Raw genomic sequence first — 15,270 nt, 5'->3', positions numbered from 1 at the left:
TGTTCAGCAAGAGTCAATGTATGTCAATGAGTGCCATTTATTCCGCATAGAGGAATTTAATTCCAACACCTTTGCTTCATATGGCCTTCCATATCACACACCACTGTGTAAGACTGCCCCTCTGCTGCCATCTGTTGCACAACAACAACATGTAATGGGATATTGGCGGGAAGGTTCAGCTTCTACTGCCATCCCACCAACATCTGCCTCTGAAGTTGTGGGCCAACATTATAAAATAGGAGGCATTACTTTCAGAGCAGCTCATACATAATGCTCTGGACCTTCAAAGCCCTCAGTGAATGCTGATGCAGTGACTCTTGCTATAGTCTTTCACTGTATGAAGCAAATATTAATCCTGTTAAATGGCTAAGTTCCACAAGGAGAAAATCCTGCTCTCGAGACCAGCTCTCACATTTTTGGCCTCCAGGGCCCCCACTGAGGTTCCTAGGAGCAATTTTGAGCAAAGCTGGGGGTTTTCTAAACCACAGCTGTTGATGAAATAGTCTCCCAGAAACCAGTCTGGAGTGGGAACTGCACAGGAAATGTGACAGTTTGCTCTCTCACCTAACTCCTTCCACACCTCTGCCAGTGCTTGGATATATTCCCTCCTGTACCTGATCAGTGCAACACAATAAGGAGCTGTCTCCCCCACATTTATTTTATTCTGTGGGGCTTCATTTTGTCTCATAGGCATCAGTTTATTAGCTGTTAACATGCTTTCCCAAAAATATATAAATAAACATAATGCTACACTGAGGCGAGGCTGGAAATAGTTCTCCTTCTTCCCCTCTGCCCCCTCCCCCTTCCCCTACCCCTGCCTTACGTCCTACTTTACTTTATGTTTGTAGCCAGCTGGAGCATCTCCGTATTTTCCTCCATTTCATGGTCCATGAGAGTCCATGTTTTCATATATTAATGAAATCATAGGGAAAAAAAAAAGAAAAAAAAAAAAAGAGGGCAACAAAAAGTGGGTCTTAGCTCTCCGCAAATCCCGACTGTGGAGGAAAGGGAAGGCAGCCGCCCGCAGCGCTGCGAGGTGCCAGCACCAACTCCTGCAGGGATGCAGGATCTGCTTCCACTAGATGGCATCTCCGTCCTGCAAACATCTCCCGCTGCCACAGCGTTACCTAACTCCTCGATTCGCACAGCTCATCCAACAGCATTCCAGCGTTTAGCAATTAAAGATGGGCAAATATTTCATTAGCCTACATCAATTTACACTGCACGAAATAGTGCCTCAGAATTGTGGCACTGGAGTGTCTTCCTTTCAAACATCCCATGCAAAACACTGATATTTGCCGTAAAAGACCTGGTGACAGAGTTTGTTCTGTCAATACTTTAGCACATTTATTTCCAGATGTGCTTTCTGATTAGGGCAATCTTTTCAATGCTGATAGCAAATTGTTGAGATTCTTCATACTTACAGGTTAATCCATCAGGTCAAACTAGCAAAACAAAGCATTTATTGATACTGCAAAAATCTGTCTGTGAATTGTATTATAATTTGTTCATGTGATGTAGTCTGGGACATGTCTAACATTGTGAATAAAATATCGGCAGTAGCAAAATTCTCCAAGTCTCCTGAAACAAGGTGTCATCAGAACCTGTGCTGTCTGTAATAAATGTGCCATCATATGTGTATGGAGTGACAAGGAGGCACCATTGAAACTGGGTCTGCAATAACTAGTCCAACAGCTGCTGCCAGGAGGGCAAAGGAGCTGCCTTTACCTAACCAGTTTTTTCAAAATATCTGCAGCTTTGCTTTGACTGATAGACAGGGCTATCCTGGAGCAACAGGCATACGTCTTGGTGAATACTCTTAAGGACACCAACACACCATGTGCCTGTACTTCAAATATCCATGATGTACACCTAGACAGTAGAAGAGAAGATGGTCCTAAGAAATTTAAAACAAATTTTAAACAGATTCATTAAAATTACCTGTCAAAGTATCATAACACTGATGGAAATAAAAGCCCCAGTGCTGCCACACACAGAACTACTTTTCAACAGTGGTACTTCTCAGGAAAGTCAAGGGACTCTGACATTAAAGAGATTTATCCATATATTATTATCCTATTCAATGTGCTTTGGTGCAGATCTTAAATTACTTACCCTGGACACTTCCCTAGTGGAAGAACAACATTTCTGAACTTCTGTCCTGATTTTTCTTTTGAGGCAAAAGCTCCAGAAAAAATACCAGGCATTAGCCCAAGAGCTGGTGAAAAAAAAGCCAGATTTGTCACTGCAGCCACCATAAATGGGAAAATATATCAGAGATTAGATTAGGTTTGTTTTCAGTAGAAGATACCACTCAAGCAGATATGGTGATAACAAGCCAATATGCCATACCCATTGAGATGTGAAATATCTTTTCAGTATTTGAATAAGCAGTACTCAGAAAGTGATAAGTTGCCCCTAATAAACTGAACACAAGGAATAGTGCAGATACTATAATAATATTAATCAAACAAAAAATTAAGCTGAAACTTCCCTGATGGCTGTTGCTTGACATAATTAAGACCAGTATGGCTAGAAGGGTCAGGAAGCAATATAGAAATACAACACTGTGGTAATGGTTGCATGGCTTTATATATTACAGAACTGAAGTGTTGTACGTGGCATTTGATATCATGGCATTTCCAGTGAATGAGGCTTTTATCGTGTGCAAGAACCTTGGAACTTCCCTGTTCTTGCAAATGGTAATGAGATTTACAGCAAAAATATTGTAATAAGGAACAAATGCTATCCAAACCTCAGATGCCAAGTCACAGCCTAGTGAAGCCCTAGGTGAGGTGATGAAAGGCCTCAGGGCCTAAGTTTAAGTTTCTCCTGTGTCTCTGGCAGATCCTGTCCTCTCAGGCATTTCTTCATGCACCTCCTTGTTGCAGTTTCCAACAACACCAGAACGTCCCAGGCCCTAAGTGTGACTCTTGCCGGAGTCACACAAGTGAGGATGTCCTCCTACAATTTCCTCCATCATGAAGCATCCACATTTTCAAGTGCAGAGTGGACAAAGCTCACACACTGAGTCATTTTTCAATTGCAATCTCAAGGCCAAAACTGGTATTGAGAATGTTACTGTTCCTTCCTGCAACTACATATGCAAGGGAAAAGGTGGTGGAGTGAGGGGCTGTTTAGTCTGTCAGCTTATAGTTAAAATTTGTCTTTGTTTTTACTACATCTAGCAAGAATTGTTTGGATTAGGTATGAAAAGAAAAATATAAACATTGAGTTCAGAACCTTCAGGGGTTATCTGAGTCTGAAATCCTGGCAAATCCACTCTGCGCTAATATATCACTATCATCATTACTCAAAGAACATTTGCCTCAAAAATAAATAAATAAATAAATAAATAAACCCTTCTTCTTCAACAGGAAATCTCTATTGTAATGATAATGCTGATTTGATACAGTTAAAAGCACAGACACATCTTCATTTATATGCATATTTCTTCTAAATAAACAATATATCAGGAGATTTCAGGTATGTAATTTTGTGAGAAAAGATTGTGCCCCAAGCCCACTGCAATTTGTTTGACTTTCTACTGGGGTATTCAATTTCTTAGAAAAATTAGTAGTATAATGAAGGAAAATGTCACCATCTGTCTGAAGCTGGCATCGAGAATGAAATGCCTAAAAAAATGCATATTATTCCCAAAAGTAATTTATCATTTTGACCAAAAGATAAAGAATCCAGCACTGTACTAGTCATGAAATCTCATGTGCTCAGAGGCTTTGAGCTGCTATGGTTTCTTCTAGACATTTGCCAGCACTTGCTAATGTCAGTGCCAGCAGGAAAGCACTGCAGGTTGAGCAAGATCAGAAAGGGCAAAACAGAACATGAGGAGCCTGAAACTACTAACTCACAGCACAACAGTAGCACATAGAATCGTAGAATCATTTGAGTTGGAAGGGACCCTTAAAGGCCATCTGGTCCAACGCACCTGCAATTAACAGAGACATTTACAACTCCATCAGGTGCTCAGAGCCCCATCCAGCCTGACCTTGAGTGTCTCCAGGGATGGGGCATCCACCACCTCTCTGGGCAATCTGTTCCAGTGCATCACCACCTTTATTGTAAAATACTTTTTCCTTATAACCAGCCTAAATCTCCCCTTTTTTAATTTGAAACCATTTCCCCCTGTTCTATCACAATATCCCCTGGAGCACTTTCCTGTACAAGCAAGGTCTGTATACAGCCTGCCAAGGGATGCTTTGTGTGGCCTGCTACATCCAAGTAAGCTACGAAATGGAGGTGGTACTATTGCAGAGAAGTCATGGCTGTAATTATGGAAGACAAACACATCATGATCAAATAAAAAGAGGTAAAGGTACTCCATAACTCTTTTATGTTGTCTCCCTTTTTCAGTGGGTTTGGCTTTGTGCTTACTCTTTCTCGTGCTCCTCACACACCCCGTTTATTTTTTTCTTGAGTGGTTAGCTTTTCTTTTATTTTGATTACAGCCTAGCTGAAGTAATAAACCTCTGTGTCAGAAAGCACTGGTAGGAGTTTTATGTCCTGCCCCTGGTGGCACAGCATGTTGCCAAGGCAATAAAACATTATGTGGAAACTTTTGGGATCAGTGAAGTCCGTAGCTGTCTTCCTGTTAATCCTCAGGATCGCCCTTGATTTCTTTGACATGCCAGAGTTCCATACCTCTGACTCCAGACACCATTTCTGCTGCAGTTATAATCCTTAGAAAATTGTTTATTTCTGGAATTGGTCTCACCAGGAGGAATGACCACTGCTCTTGGTGAAAGATGTGCAACTGTGAACAGTTTTACCACTAGAAATCTTACTCAGCTTTACCGTGTTTCACCACTGCATGTTGTGACCAGTTCTCTAATTTTATTACCTTGCCAGTGCTAAGGAAGCTCAACAACAAGCAAGTGATTTCAGGACTCTCTGCAATATCTTGATTTCACAGGGTCTTTGCTTGATTTTCTTCCTTCTGTTTATTTCCATGTTCTGAAATTGGAACTAAATAAAGAAATGAAAATAGAAAAGATGAATTAATAAATGAGGAGATGAAAAATAAAATAGTGATTATTATTTCCCCACTTAAATCCCACCTGGTTTACAAATCCCACACTGAATGAGGGACAATACTGTTAGTCTCAAGAATAGTAGTTCTAATATACAGCATATAATATTCATAAGGTCTCACTGAGCTTCAGACAGGAGGTAAATTCAATCTTCAGTGTTGTATAAATGAGGAAAGTACAGAAGAGAAATAACTTACCTAAGATCTCATAGCAAGTAAAGAGCAGGATTGAGACTAGGACACAAATACCCTGTGGCATTTCCCACCAACTCAGTCATCCTGGCAACATATTGTGCTTCCACCACTGAGTTCCAACCACCCTCAGAGCCTATCATGATAAGTTATCATTGGATTAATGTTTTCATTCTGACAAGTTTTCAGTCACTTGTAACTCTTCAGTGCTTCACCCATCTTCTGTTTCCATTTCTTTACAGCTCTATTTCTGATTTGTATTGAAATGGCCAATTTTTCTATCACTGTTTTTCTGTTATCCATCAGCAATGTGTCAGAGTTTACATAATTCACAATCCACAAATCAGTTCTTTGGACTTCTCCTAGAAGCAAGGAAGTGGACAAGGCCCTGGCCAGAGCCTTTTGGCACACGAGGTTACTGCAGTCACCCCTAGTCTGCTCCCAGGGACACCCCATCAATGAGCTGAGCAGCACATGGTGACTGCAGCATCACTGGGGGCCTAGTTCACCTAGCAGAGAATAGACAAGCAAGAGATGACAGATGAGCGAGTTCTGTGGGAGGCTGGTCTCTGCAACTGCCCATATCTGAAGCTACGTTCTATCAAGTCACAGAAGAGAGAACTCTGTCTTTATGTTCAGTTGCTTCTTTTGCACTCTCCTGGTTTGCTGATTTGCCGCCAAGATGCTGAATTACTTTGATCAGACACATAACAGAGACTATAGCTATCTTCCCGGAGCATGCTGGGCTTGTCCTGCCCTAGAGCAATCACCTACAATCACAGCAGTCAGGCACTTTAGAAGCAAAAATGAGAGTATATGGCATTGTCTTGGCCATTTGTTAAGAGAATAAGGAAACAGAGATGGAGGAGAGAGCAAGATTGTACAGTCCAGAAGGAAGCAGCAGAGGAAGAGAAGATTCACTCCTAAAACACTCCTAGGCTAAAATTTTGGACGCTGAGGCGAGCAAAGAAGGATGACTTCTGGATTCAAAGCCAGTTCAAGCTGTTTAAAACCGCAGCAAATCTCTGCAATCAAGAGAGGGAGTGGCAGAAGCTCCTAGACCATATCTGGACCCAGTATAAATCAGGAGAGTTATGCTGGTGTCTCTCCAGACTGCAATACTTCACAGCCTGTGTCCAAAATGGGGTCCACAGAACTGAGTAGGAACAAGGACTGCATGCTGTACTGGGGATAACTGGCATTTCTACCAAATTTTTGCTTTGTTGACATACCAATATAGGGCCACTTAAGGTAAAGTTTAAAGCAGGAAATATTGCATTAGAAAGCAAATAGGTTTTCCTTCAGGTTTCATCAGAGGAGATTTGAAGAAACCTAGCTCAAGATGATTATTTCAGATCTTCACCACTTGCAGAATTTCCTCTCATTTGTTCCTCAGCTCTTAGAATCTCTATTCTTTCTTCTTTTCCCATTACTCCTTTGAGAAACTCCATTGCTCCATTGTAAAGTGCTTAATATTTCTCAGGACAGAATTACGAATCCTATGGACTAGCCTGCCTGTTCCCTTCACTTTCATATTTGATCTGAAATCATAGCTGCTTAAAAGACGATCTTTAGCCAAATTTTGAACAATGCTGGGCCTCGGAGTGCCGATCAGGAAACAGAAATGCCCATCCAGATATGTAATGGGAAGTGCTTAGGGCTCACCATTGCCTTGTCATTGTCACACAGACTTTGTGTAGTGCAGGTTTCCTGCTCAAAAATCTCACCTTAGCAAATAATATACAAAAATAACAATATTTCTTAGCAAGAGTATCATTGGAACAGGCTCCTGCGTTGTGAAGATAGTTTTTGCTTCATTTTATTTCTAAAAAAGAATTGAGAACAATTAAATATGGAATGAAAATAAAAATCAAGAGCAGTTTACATAAAGGAATTCTTTTGTCTCACATATGTGATTTTTTTATAAGTACAATGGATTTGCTCTTTCAAAAATCTGATTTGATCCCTAGGTTAATGTAGTAAAAACAATAAGCACAACTCCAGAGGGGTGTAGCCATATACAGGCTCTGAGAAGGGGGTTTTAGGGGATTTAGTTTATTCATTGTTTGGGAGGTTTGGCTAGAAGAGTTTCACAGACTTTGCATAGCCTCTAAGGACAGAAGTGGGGGAAATCTTAATAAATGGGATAAAAGATGAGCCCAAACTGATCAGTTGTACAAGAACATCAAAAAGGTACCTTACAGACAGAACAATCCACTTTCGTTAATCAGCTGACAGCCACCCTCTCACTTCTCCTTCTCTGTTCTTGGTATGTGCAGGACTGTTTCTCACATGATTTTGTTTCCTCTCTCCCTTCTCTTACAGCTTTCACATGATTGTTAGCCTTTCTTAAACACTTTTTCCCAGTGGCACCACCAGTTTGGCTGATGCACTCCGCTTTGGCCAACTGTGGGTTCTTGATGTTGACAGCTAGAACAGGCTTTGTTCAGCATGGGGGCTGCTCAATCTCTTCTAACAGAGGCCACCACTGCACCTCACCTCTGCTACTAAAATTTTACCATATAAATATAACACACCTTGTAAACTGTACAGATCTTGGAGAAAGTCAGCAGAAGAAGACTCCAATATTGACTATGAAGGATCTGTTTTCTTCTACATATGTCTTATATCATAGGTATATCAAAGCCCCCTTTCAGAGAAATAAGTCCTTTACCTCCAGTCATTCTCCTAGTTAATGCCCAAGTATCCTTTTCCTAGCCCATCTGCCCAATGCCAGGATGAAGAAGATTGCCCTCCAGTTGTAGATCAAAAAAACAAGATACATGCTTAGATTATTGTGGTTTGTAGTGTGGTGTACATTCATGCACTGTCTTAAAAAATGTCCAGAGGTTTTTAAAACTGTAGGGGAGATAATCTCTATATTTGTGGGTTACAAATTGCTGGAGACCACAACTCTTCAAGTCCATCTATATACGAGATGCCATCATGAAACTGGAGCTCAGATTGGCAACTTAAAGGCTGATCCCAAGATCATGTAAAATGAATTTAGAGTTCTTTTAAGCACAAATAACCTAATCAAGCAAGTAATATTCATTTTAAAGGCAACTAGACTCATCATGCAAGCAATGTACAATAAAGTGAAAAGAGGAAGAGTAATCAAAGGTCATTTTCCCTCATGTTCAGAAATCTTACACTTCTTCCTCATGTATTTATAGTCAGTTAATATACTGGATTTTTTATTCTCTTTCTGAATAGGAGTTTCTGCACCACGCTTCCCATTTATGGCCTTACCTTTAGTTTTCCATGAATGGTAACTGTTTTCTAGGGTAATCTTACACCATTTTTAAAATTGTTTTCCATTCTACCGAGATATATCAACCAAACTTATATGTGAGTATGATCAAGTCCAAGTGGTTGAATTATCCTACCCAACCTGTTATAGACAGACCACTGACAATTAGAGATGAGTAGCCAAATATCTTAGGAGCGTGTCACTCTTAGTACAAATGTTAAAATAAAAAACACACAACATGAAACAAAATGCTATAATTATGTCTGAGATATGACAAAAATACAGTCAGATGAATGTGCATAGAGAGGGGAAGCTTTCTGTGAAATGCATGGGATTTCAGACTCTCCCTGCTGTGTAGCAGCCTTTTCCAGTGCAGCAGAATTCAAGCCTTGCCTTTGTCTGATGAGTAAAGTGGGACCAGAACATTGGACAAAGACACAACTTGTCCAAAGGCCACCCAGTTTCTTGGCTGTGTTGGGTCAAGCTTGAGGACTCCGCCTGTATGTCCTTCCTGAGGTCATAGTCCTGTGCTTAGAACAAGGGTAAAGAAGACGGGGTTATATTGCTGTTGTACTCCCATTTCAGCCAAGTGTGGCTCTCTGTTAACATCATATAAAACACCAGAATCTAAGCCAGATAGCTCTGAAATAATTTTCACAGTAAATTGTCTTGCTGGACCCGGAGGCTTGTATGTATTGTAAAAGAATTTAGGAGGAAATGAGGTGATTCCCTAGACAACAGATCTGGATTTAAAGAGCTTAAGAAAGTTCAGGAGTGCAGTTTTCTTACTTTTTATTTCTGGCAAGTTCCAAGAATGAGAAGAGAAACATTTTGACTGGAGAGAGAATTTTTCAAAACTATTTAAAGAAATATGCATAATCATCTGAAAGTTAACACAATTAAACTGTATTGTAGTCTTCCATGCTTGTTATCTTTCATTGGCTCGATTTCAAATTTGCCAGTTTTCCCAATGGAGTCTGTTTTTTCTTCTCTCATTCTCTGTACCAAGTGAAATAAACGAAGAAATCCAAACAACACTTGAGTAAGAGAAAACTCCAAAGTCAAGCTGGGAATGTTATGTCCTTACACAAGCCCCAGACTAAAACTTCTGCAATTGCTATTGTGAGAAATGAAAATGAGTTTCTTCTAATACAGCTCATCTTCTGTGCAGAGGTAACAGTATTTTCTAGAAAGGCTAAGCTCTAGTGTCTCCCATTACCCTAGAAAACAGTTACCATTCATGGAAAACTAAAGGTAAGACCATAAATGGGAAGCATGGTGCAAAAACTTCTAGATATCCGGAAAGAGAACAAAAATCCAGTATATTAACTGACTATAAATAAATGAGGGGGAAAAAAAGCCAAAAATCTTGTCTGTCAACATTTTAAAATAGGTTTTAAAACAGCAGCTGAGCAAGGATGTGTTACTATCAACATTGTCCTAAAATCATGCATTTTCTATTCTTGATCTACACAGAGGGAAAGTCTCAACTCCTTTGAAGTGAAAACCTAGCCCTTCAAATCTGTTTCTGGCAGAGCCCCCTAGGTAGTGCCAGAACTCACAGCCCCAAGGTAGCTTGGACCCTGCCCTGGGGTGCTCCCTTGTATGGCTGGTGGGGCAGAGGAGACCAGAACTCTTGGGCCAACAGCATATGTCTTCAGTATCATTATCAGTCTCAGCACTATGAAATATATCTGAACAAATCACATGTGAGCACAAATATGCCTCAAAAGATAAGTTATTCTATCCATTCATCCTCTAGTATATCACCTAGCTACTTCTAAAATGAACTAGATCCTTTCCCTGTTCTCTTACAAAGAAAATCTGAGGGAGCTGGGCTTGTTCAGCCTGGAGAAGAGAAGGCAATGAGGAGACCTCATTGCAACCTTCCAGTACCTTGAAAGGGGCTTATAAACAAGTGGCAGATGGACTTTTTACATAGTCCGGTAGAGACAGGACAAGGGGGAAGGTTTTAAACCAAGAGAGGGGAAATTTACATTAGATGTTAGGGGGAAAATTTTCATTCAGAGGGTGGTGAAGAGCAGGAACAGGCTGCCCAGAGAAGCTGTGGTGCCCCATCCCTGGAGGCGCTTAAGGCCAGGTTGGATGGGGCCCTGGGCAGCCCGAGCTGGTGGGGGGCAGCCCTACCCATAGCAGGGGTTGGAACTAGATGATCTTTAACCCAAGTTGATCTTCAACCCAGGCCTTTCAATGATTCTTTGACTCTGTTCAGTAAACAGATAGAAATACCTTCAGAATTTGATTAATTTCACCTATTTTTATTTAAAGATGGGAGGAAATCCCACTGGAAACGTCAATTTCTCTCTCACTTACAGAAGAAATTCAGGTAATTGCCTTACATGAGACATCTGTCTTACAATTGGGCAAGATAAATCCCACTGACAATTAAGATCTTAAGGAGCCTCACAGAAAATTTCCACCGCTCACCTGGGATACCCAGGTGTAATTAAAACCATTCCTCATGGTTGTGGGAACAAACTGTTTATCCTACAGAGAAAAGACATTCAAGAGACATAGCTTATAGATGTTTGTAAATCATTCATATATCACAGGCAAACCAATTATGTGCATAAGCCCCTACACTGACAATGCAGATTTTCATTAAGGACTTGTTTACACAAGGAGACCCCTGTGAAATTAAATGGGCTGAAGAACAGAAGTAAAATACAGAAACTATTTACGTAGAGACAACTCTTCACTTTATTTTTAATATTTAAAATATTTTTGTGCATTAAGCTCTACGGTTTCTTTGTCCTTCGGGGAGAGAGAGAGGGGATTAATTCCCCAGAGCCCATGAGCACATTTTTCAATGGTTTTCATGGGGAAAAAAAAAAGTGAAGACATTTTAATAAATTTCCTAATTCAGTAGGAGTTATTCAATTAACCCAGTGTTCAGCTGCTAGGTCTTAGCTTCTTGGTGTAACTGGAGGGAAAGCTGAGAGTGGTTGAAGAGGACGGTTATTTTCCTGCTGACCTTAGGGCAGCTGGAACATGGGCTGTTTCCTATCAGTGTCATTATGACTTGCCACTTCCCAGGTCCCTTTTGCTGAAGGGGCTGGGCTCTTTAGCTGCATTACTGTTTTGTATTATCAAAACAATACAAAGAAGCAAGAGGTTTCCAGAGGGTTGTCTCAGATCTTCTGTGGATGGTGGGCAAAAAGAGTTAAGACACCCCTAGATCCACGGTCTTCTGGGGACTCCAGAACAAATGTGACACAGGCTCAGATGCATCCAGGGGACATTCCCTAGTGCTAGTACAAGTGTAGAGGTAGGCATGAGATTTTCTAAGATGGATAGCCCTTAAACCTGCCCGCTACAAACACAGAAAATCCTTTTTTTGTTTGTTTGTTTTAAGCAGATATCAAAAATACCTTTTGTTTAAGACCATGGTAGGACTGAATAATTTGCTTAAAAGCAGCTTGAATTGCCCAGAGGTATACGATACTGTGAAAGAACAGCACAGTATACAGCACAACAAGCTGACAACATGCAGAGATGCAGATTTTGTTGAAAAGCTACAACCTACTGCAGCAAGCTGAAATGACAGAAAGAGGGACAGAGATCTTTTTTTTTTTTTTGTACACCTCACAATAGCTGTATAGGGAGGACTGATCTCTCCCTTCAAGGCTGAGTACCTGAAAATGTCAGGAGTTTTAATCACTTCACAGCATGTAATTAAAGATCACTGAAGTCTTCACCGAGGGTGGAACTTATCTTGCAGGTAAAGCCTCCTGAGGAAAAAACTAAACTGTCTCTTGCTGCTGTCAGTGGGGTGGGATCAGATGTGGCCAGTGTGAACTGGTGCTCCTGGCAAAAAGAGACATCTCTTATTTCTCTTTAAAATCAAGATGTCACACCCAACAGAGAGCCTGGGGGAGGAGGGGAATGCCAAATGCAGTGAATGTGACAGATTTGGTATAAATCCCTTCAGTCATTTTGGAATTAAACTCCTTTTTAACCGAGGGAAGTGGAAATTAGTTTGTTATTATGTATCAGCTAGATTGGCATGTAGATAAAGACATATCTAATTGAAGAAAGGCAAAAATTTATTATGTTTCACTTGCTTGATTTAATCTTGTTCAGGAGCAACCAGGAAGGAGTAAACATCATGCTCTCCTGCAGCACAGCAGAGCCCCAAGTACTCCTTTTGGACTGAAAGCCAGAGGAAAGCTGAATGTATTTTCTCTAAAGCATCTGCATTGCCAGCACTGGAAAATGCTCAGGATCTCTAAAAGCTGCTGCTGCAGATAGTTTGACCAAAGCTGGCACTTGAAAGACAAATCGCCCAGAATCAAGGAGACACAGTCCTGAACATTCAGACTGGCTTATCCCAGAAAGCTGATGGATAAACTGAACATCAGAGCATAAGTAGTAAAAGAAAGGAGAACCTGAGTCTTTAACAAGGAGTTTGCATGGGGGCTGTGTGACACACCCTCAAAACAGGGATTAGGCAGAGTTTAAGAAATCCATGAACTTGATGCTGTATGTAGGCACAGCTGCAAATTTTACTCTAATTAGTCTGGCAGTTACAGAGGAGACAGTGTCCTGCCTAAGTGAAAATGTTCAAGTGTTGCAGTAATTCAGAATTTCATATACACTGACAATTTTGCATGCTTATCAGCTCTGTTTAGAGCTAGGAAACAAAGCAATACATGTTGATAGGTGAAGTGATCTGATTTCCCATGTGTGACCCACTGTGTAGCTTTTGTAGAAGTTTAGTCATACATAAATGGATTTAATGGAAGCTGCCCATGTATTGACAACCTGCTTCTATGAGTGTGCCATCAGCTACAGCTGCACAAGTGCTTTCACATCCCCACTGTATTTCTAGAAAATGTATACTCATATATATCAACAAAGCATGAATTATGCATAAAGGGCTATCATCAGGCCATACCTGAACTTTGTAGGAAAAACTAACTTGAGCAAATATTCAAAGATAACACGTAAATTCACCACAAGTGTAAGGGCTACATCACTGTTTCATCTCTACAACATTCAAACCATATTTTCTTCCCATCATATTCAATACTGAGTCTGTCTTTTCTCTTCTGCAATTTTTGTGTGATCTACTGTGATATCTAAGTAACTCCACATCTCCTCTTAAATATCTTTCAGATTTCCTTCTTTCCTTCTTACGTCTAGGTACTCCAGAAAGTCATATAGCCTCTTTTATTCATAAAGAGGGGTGAGAAGGCCTAAAAGCAGCAATTAAACCAAATCCAAACCTACAATTTCACAACAGGCAGAAAGCAAAGCCAGAAAAACAGAGTCTAGAGAGTAGAGGAGGCCCCAGTCCTACAGCAGCGCTGATTCGGTCATGTTTCCTGCCTGAGACAATCAGTCAAACCCTCAATTACAACACATAAATATGTACTTTCATGTGCAGCATTTATGCAGTTGACTTTTGAAGTATCAGCCATAATTTCTAAATGTTAATAACACCTTTCTGTACATTACTATATCCTCCTCTTACAATGTTTTGAAGTTTAGTGTGTCCTAAACATATACGTTTATGTCCCTGCATAGTCCATATCTTTCATGATTTTTAAGCACCCTTCTAATTTCTTTACTGTGATCCCTCTTTCAGAGAATTATGTTGCTTTGCTACACCTCTGTGTTCAAGAATATAAGAGTAGATGTTTCTATCACACTGTGGCGTACTACTCAACCTTTTTTACAAGACAAACAAGTAATAGATATTGATGCTATTATTTTAACTAGAGAATTAGAGCAAAATACAGAGGCAAGAGCAGCTGGGAACCATGATATTTCACATACACTAGTTCTTCAAAGACATTGCCATGTTAGATGTGGACCCAACCGAATGAGGATTTAGAGCAGTTGGGCAGATGGGCGCTCTTTGGAAAATATACTCAGGTCTTCAATCCATATTACTCTGTCATCCTCATGGGCCTTATGCTTTTACTCTGACCTTAGAATCATAGAATCACCAAGGTTGGAAAAGACCTCCAAGATCATCCAGTCCAACTGTTCACATACCACCAATATTTCCCCACTAAACCATGTCCCTTAGTACAACATCTAAATGTTTCTCGAATACCTCCAGGGACGGTGATTCAACTACCTCCCTGGGCAGCCCGTTCCAGCACCTCCACTCTTTCTGAGAAGAAATTTTTCCTAACATCCAACCCAAATCTCCCCTGGAGCAACTTGAGGCCATTCCCTCTTGCCCTGTCACTGGTTACACAGGAGAAGAGGCTGACGCCCACCTTGCTGCAGCCTTCTTTCAGGTGGTTGCAGAGGACAAAAAGGTCTCCCTGGAGCTTCCTCTTCTCCAGGCTGAACAACCCCAGTTCCCTCAGCCGCTCCCCACCAGACTTGTACTCCAAATCCCTCACAACTTTGTTGCTCTTCTCTGAACTTGCTCCAGGGCTTCAATGTCTTTCTTGTAGTGAAGGGCCCAAAACTGAACACAGCACTTGAGGTGTGGCCTCACCAGAGCTGAGTGCAGGGGGACCATCACCTCCCTGCTCCTGCTGGCTACAGTATTTTTGATACAAGCTAGTATGCCATTGGCCTTCTTGGCTATCTGGGCACTCTACTGGCTCAGGTTTAGCCAAGCATTGACCAACACCCCCAAGTCCATTTCTTCCATGCAGCCTTCCAGCCACTCTGCCCCAAGCCTGTAGCACTGCCTGGAGTTGTGGCCGAAGTGCGTGACCCAGCACTTGGTCTTGCTGAACTTCATCCCATTGGCCTTGCCCCAGCTATCCAGCCTGTCCAGAATGAGTTT

The sequence above is a fragment of the Numida meleagris genome, chromosome 1 (genome assembly GCF_002078875.1).
Source record: "Numida meleagris isolate 19003 breed g44 Domestic line chromosome 1, NumMel1.0, whole genome shotgun sequence".
Classification (NCBI taxonomy): domain Eukaryota; kingdom Metazoa; phylum Chordata; class Aves; order Galliformes; family Numididae; genus Numida; species Numida meleagris.
This window is presented reverse-complemented; position numbering follows the sequence as displayed.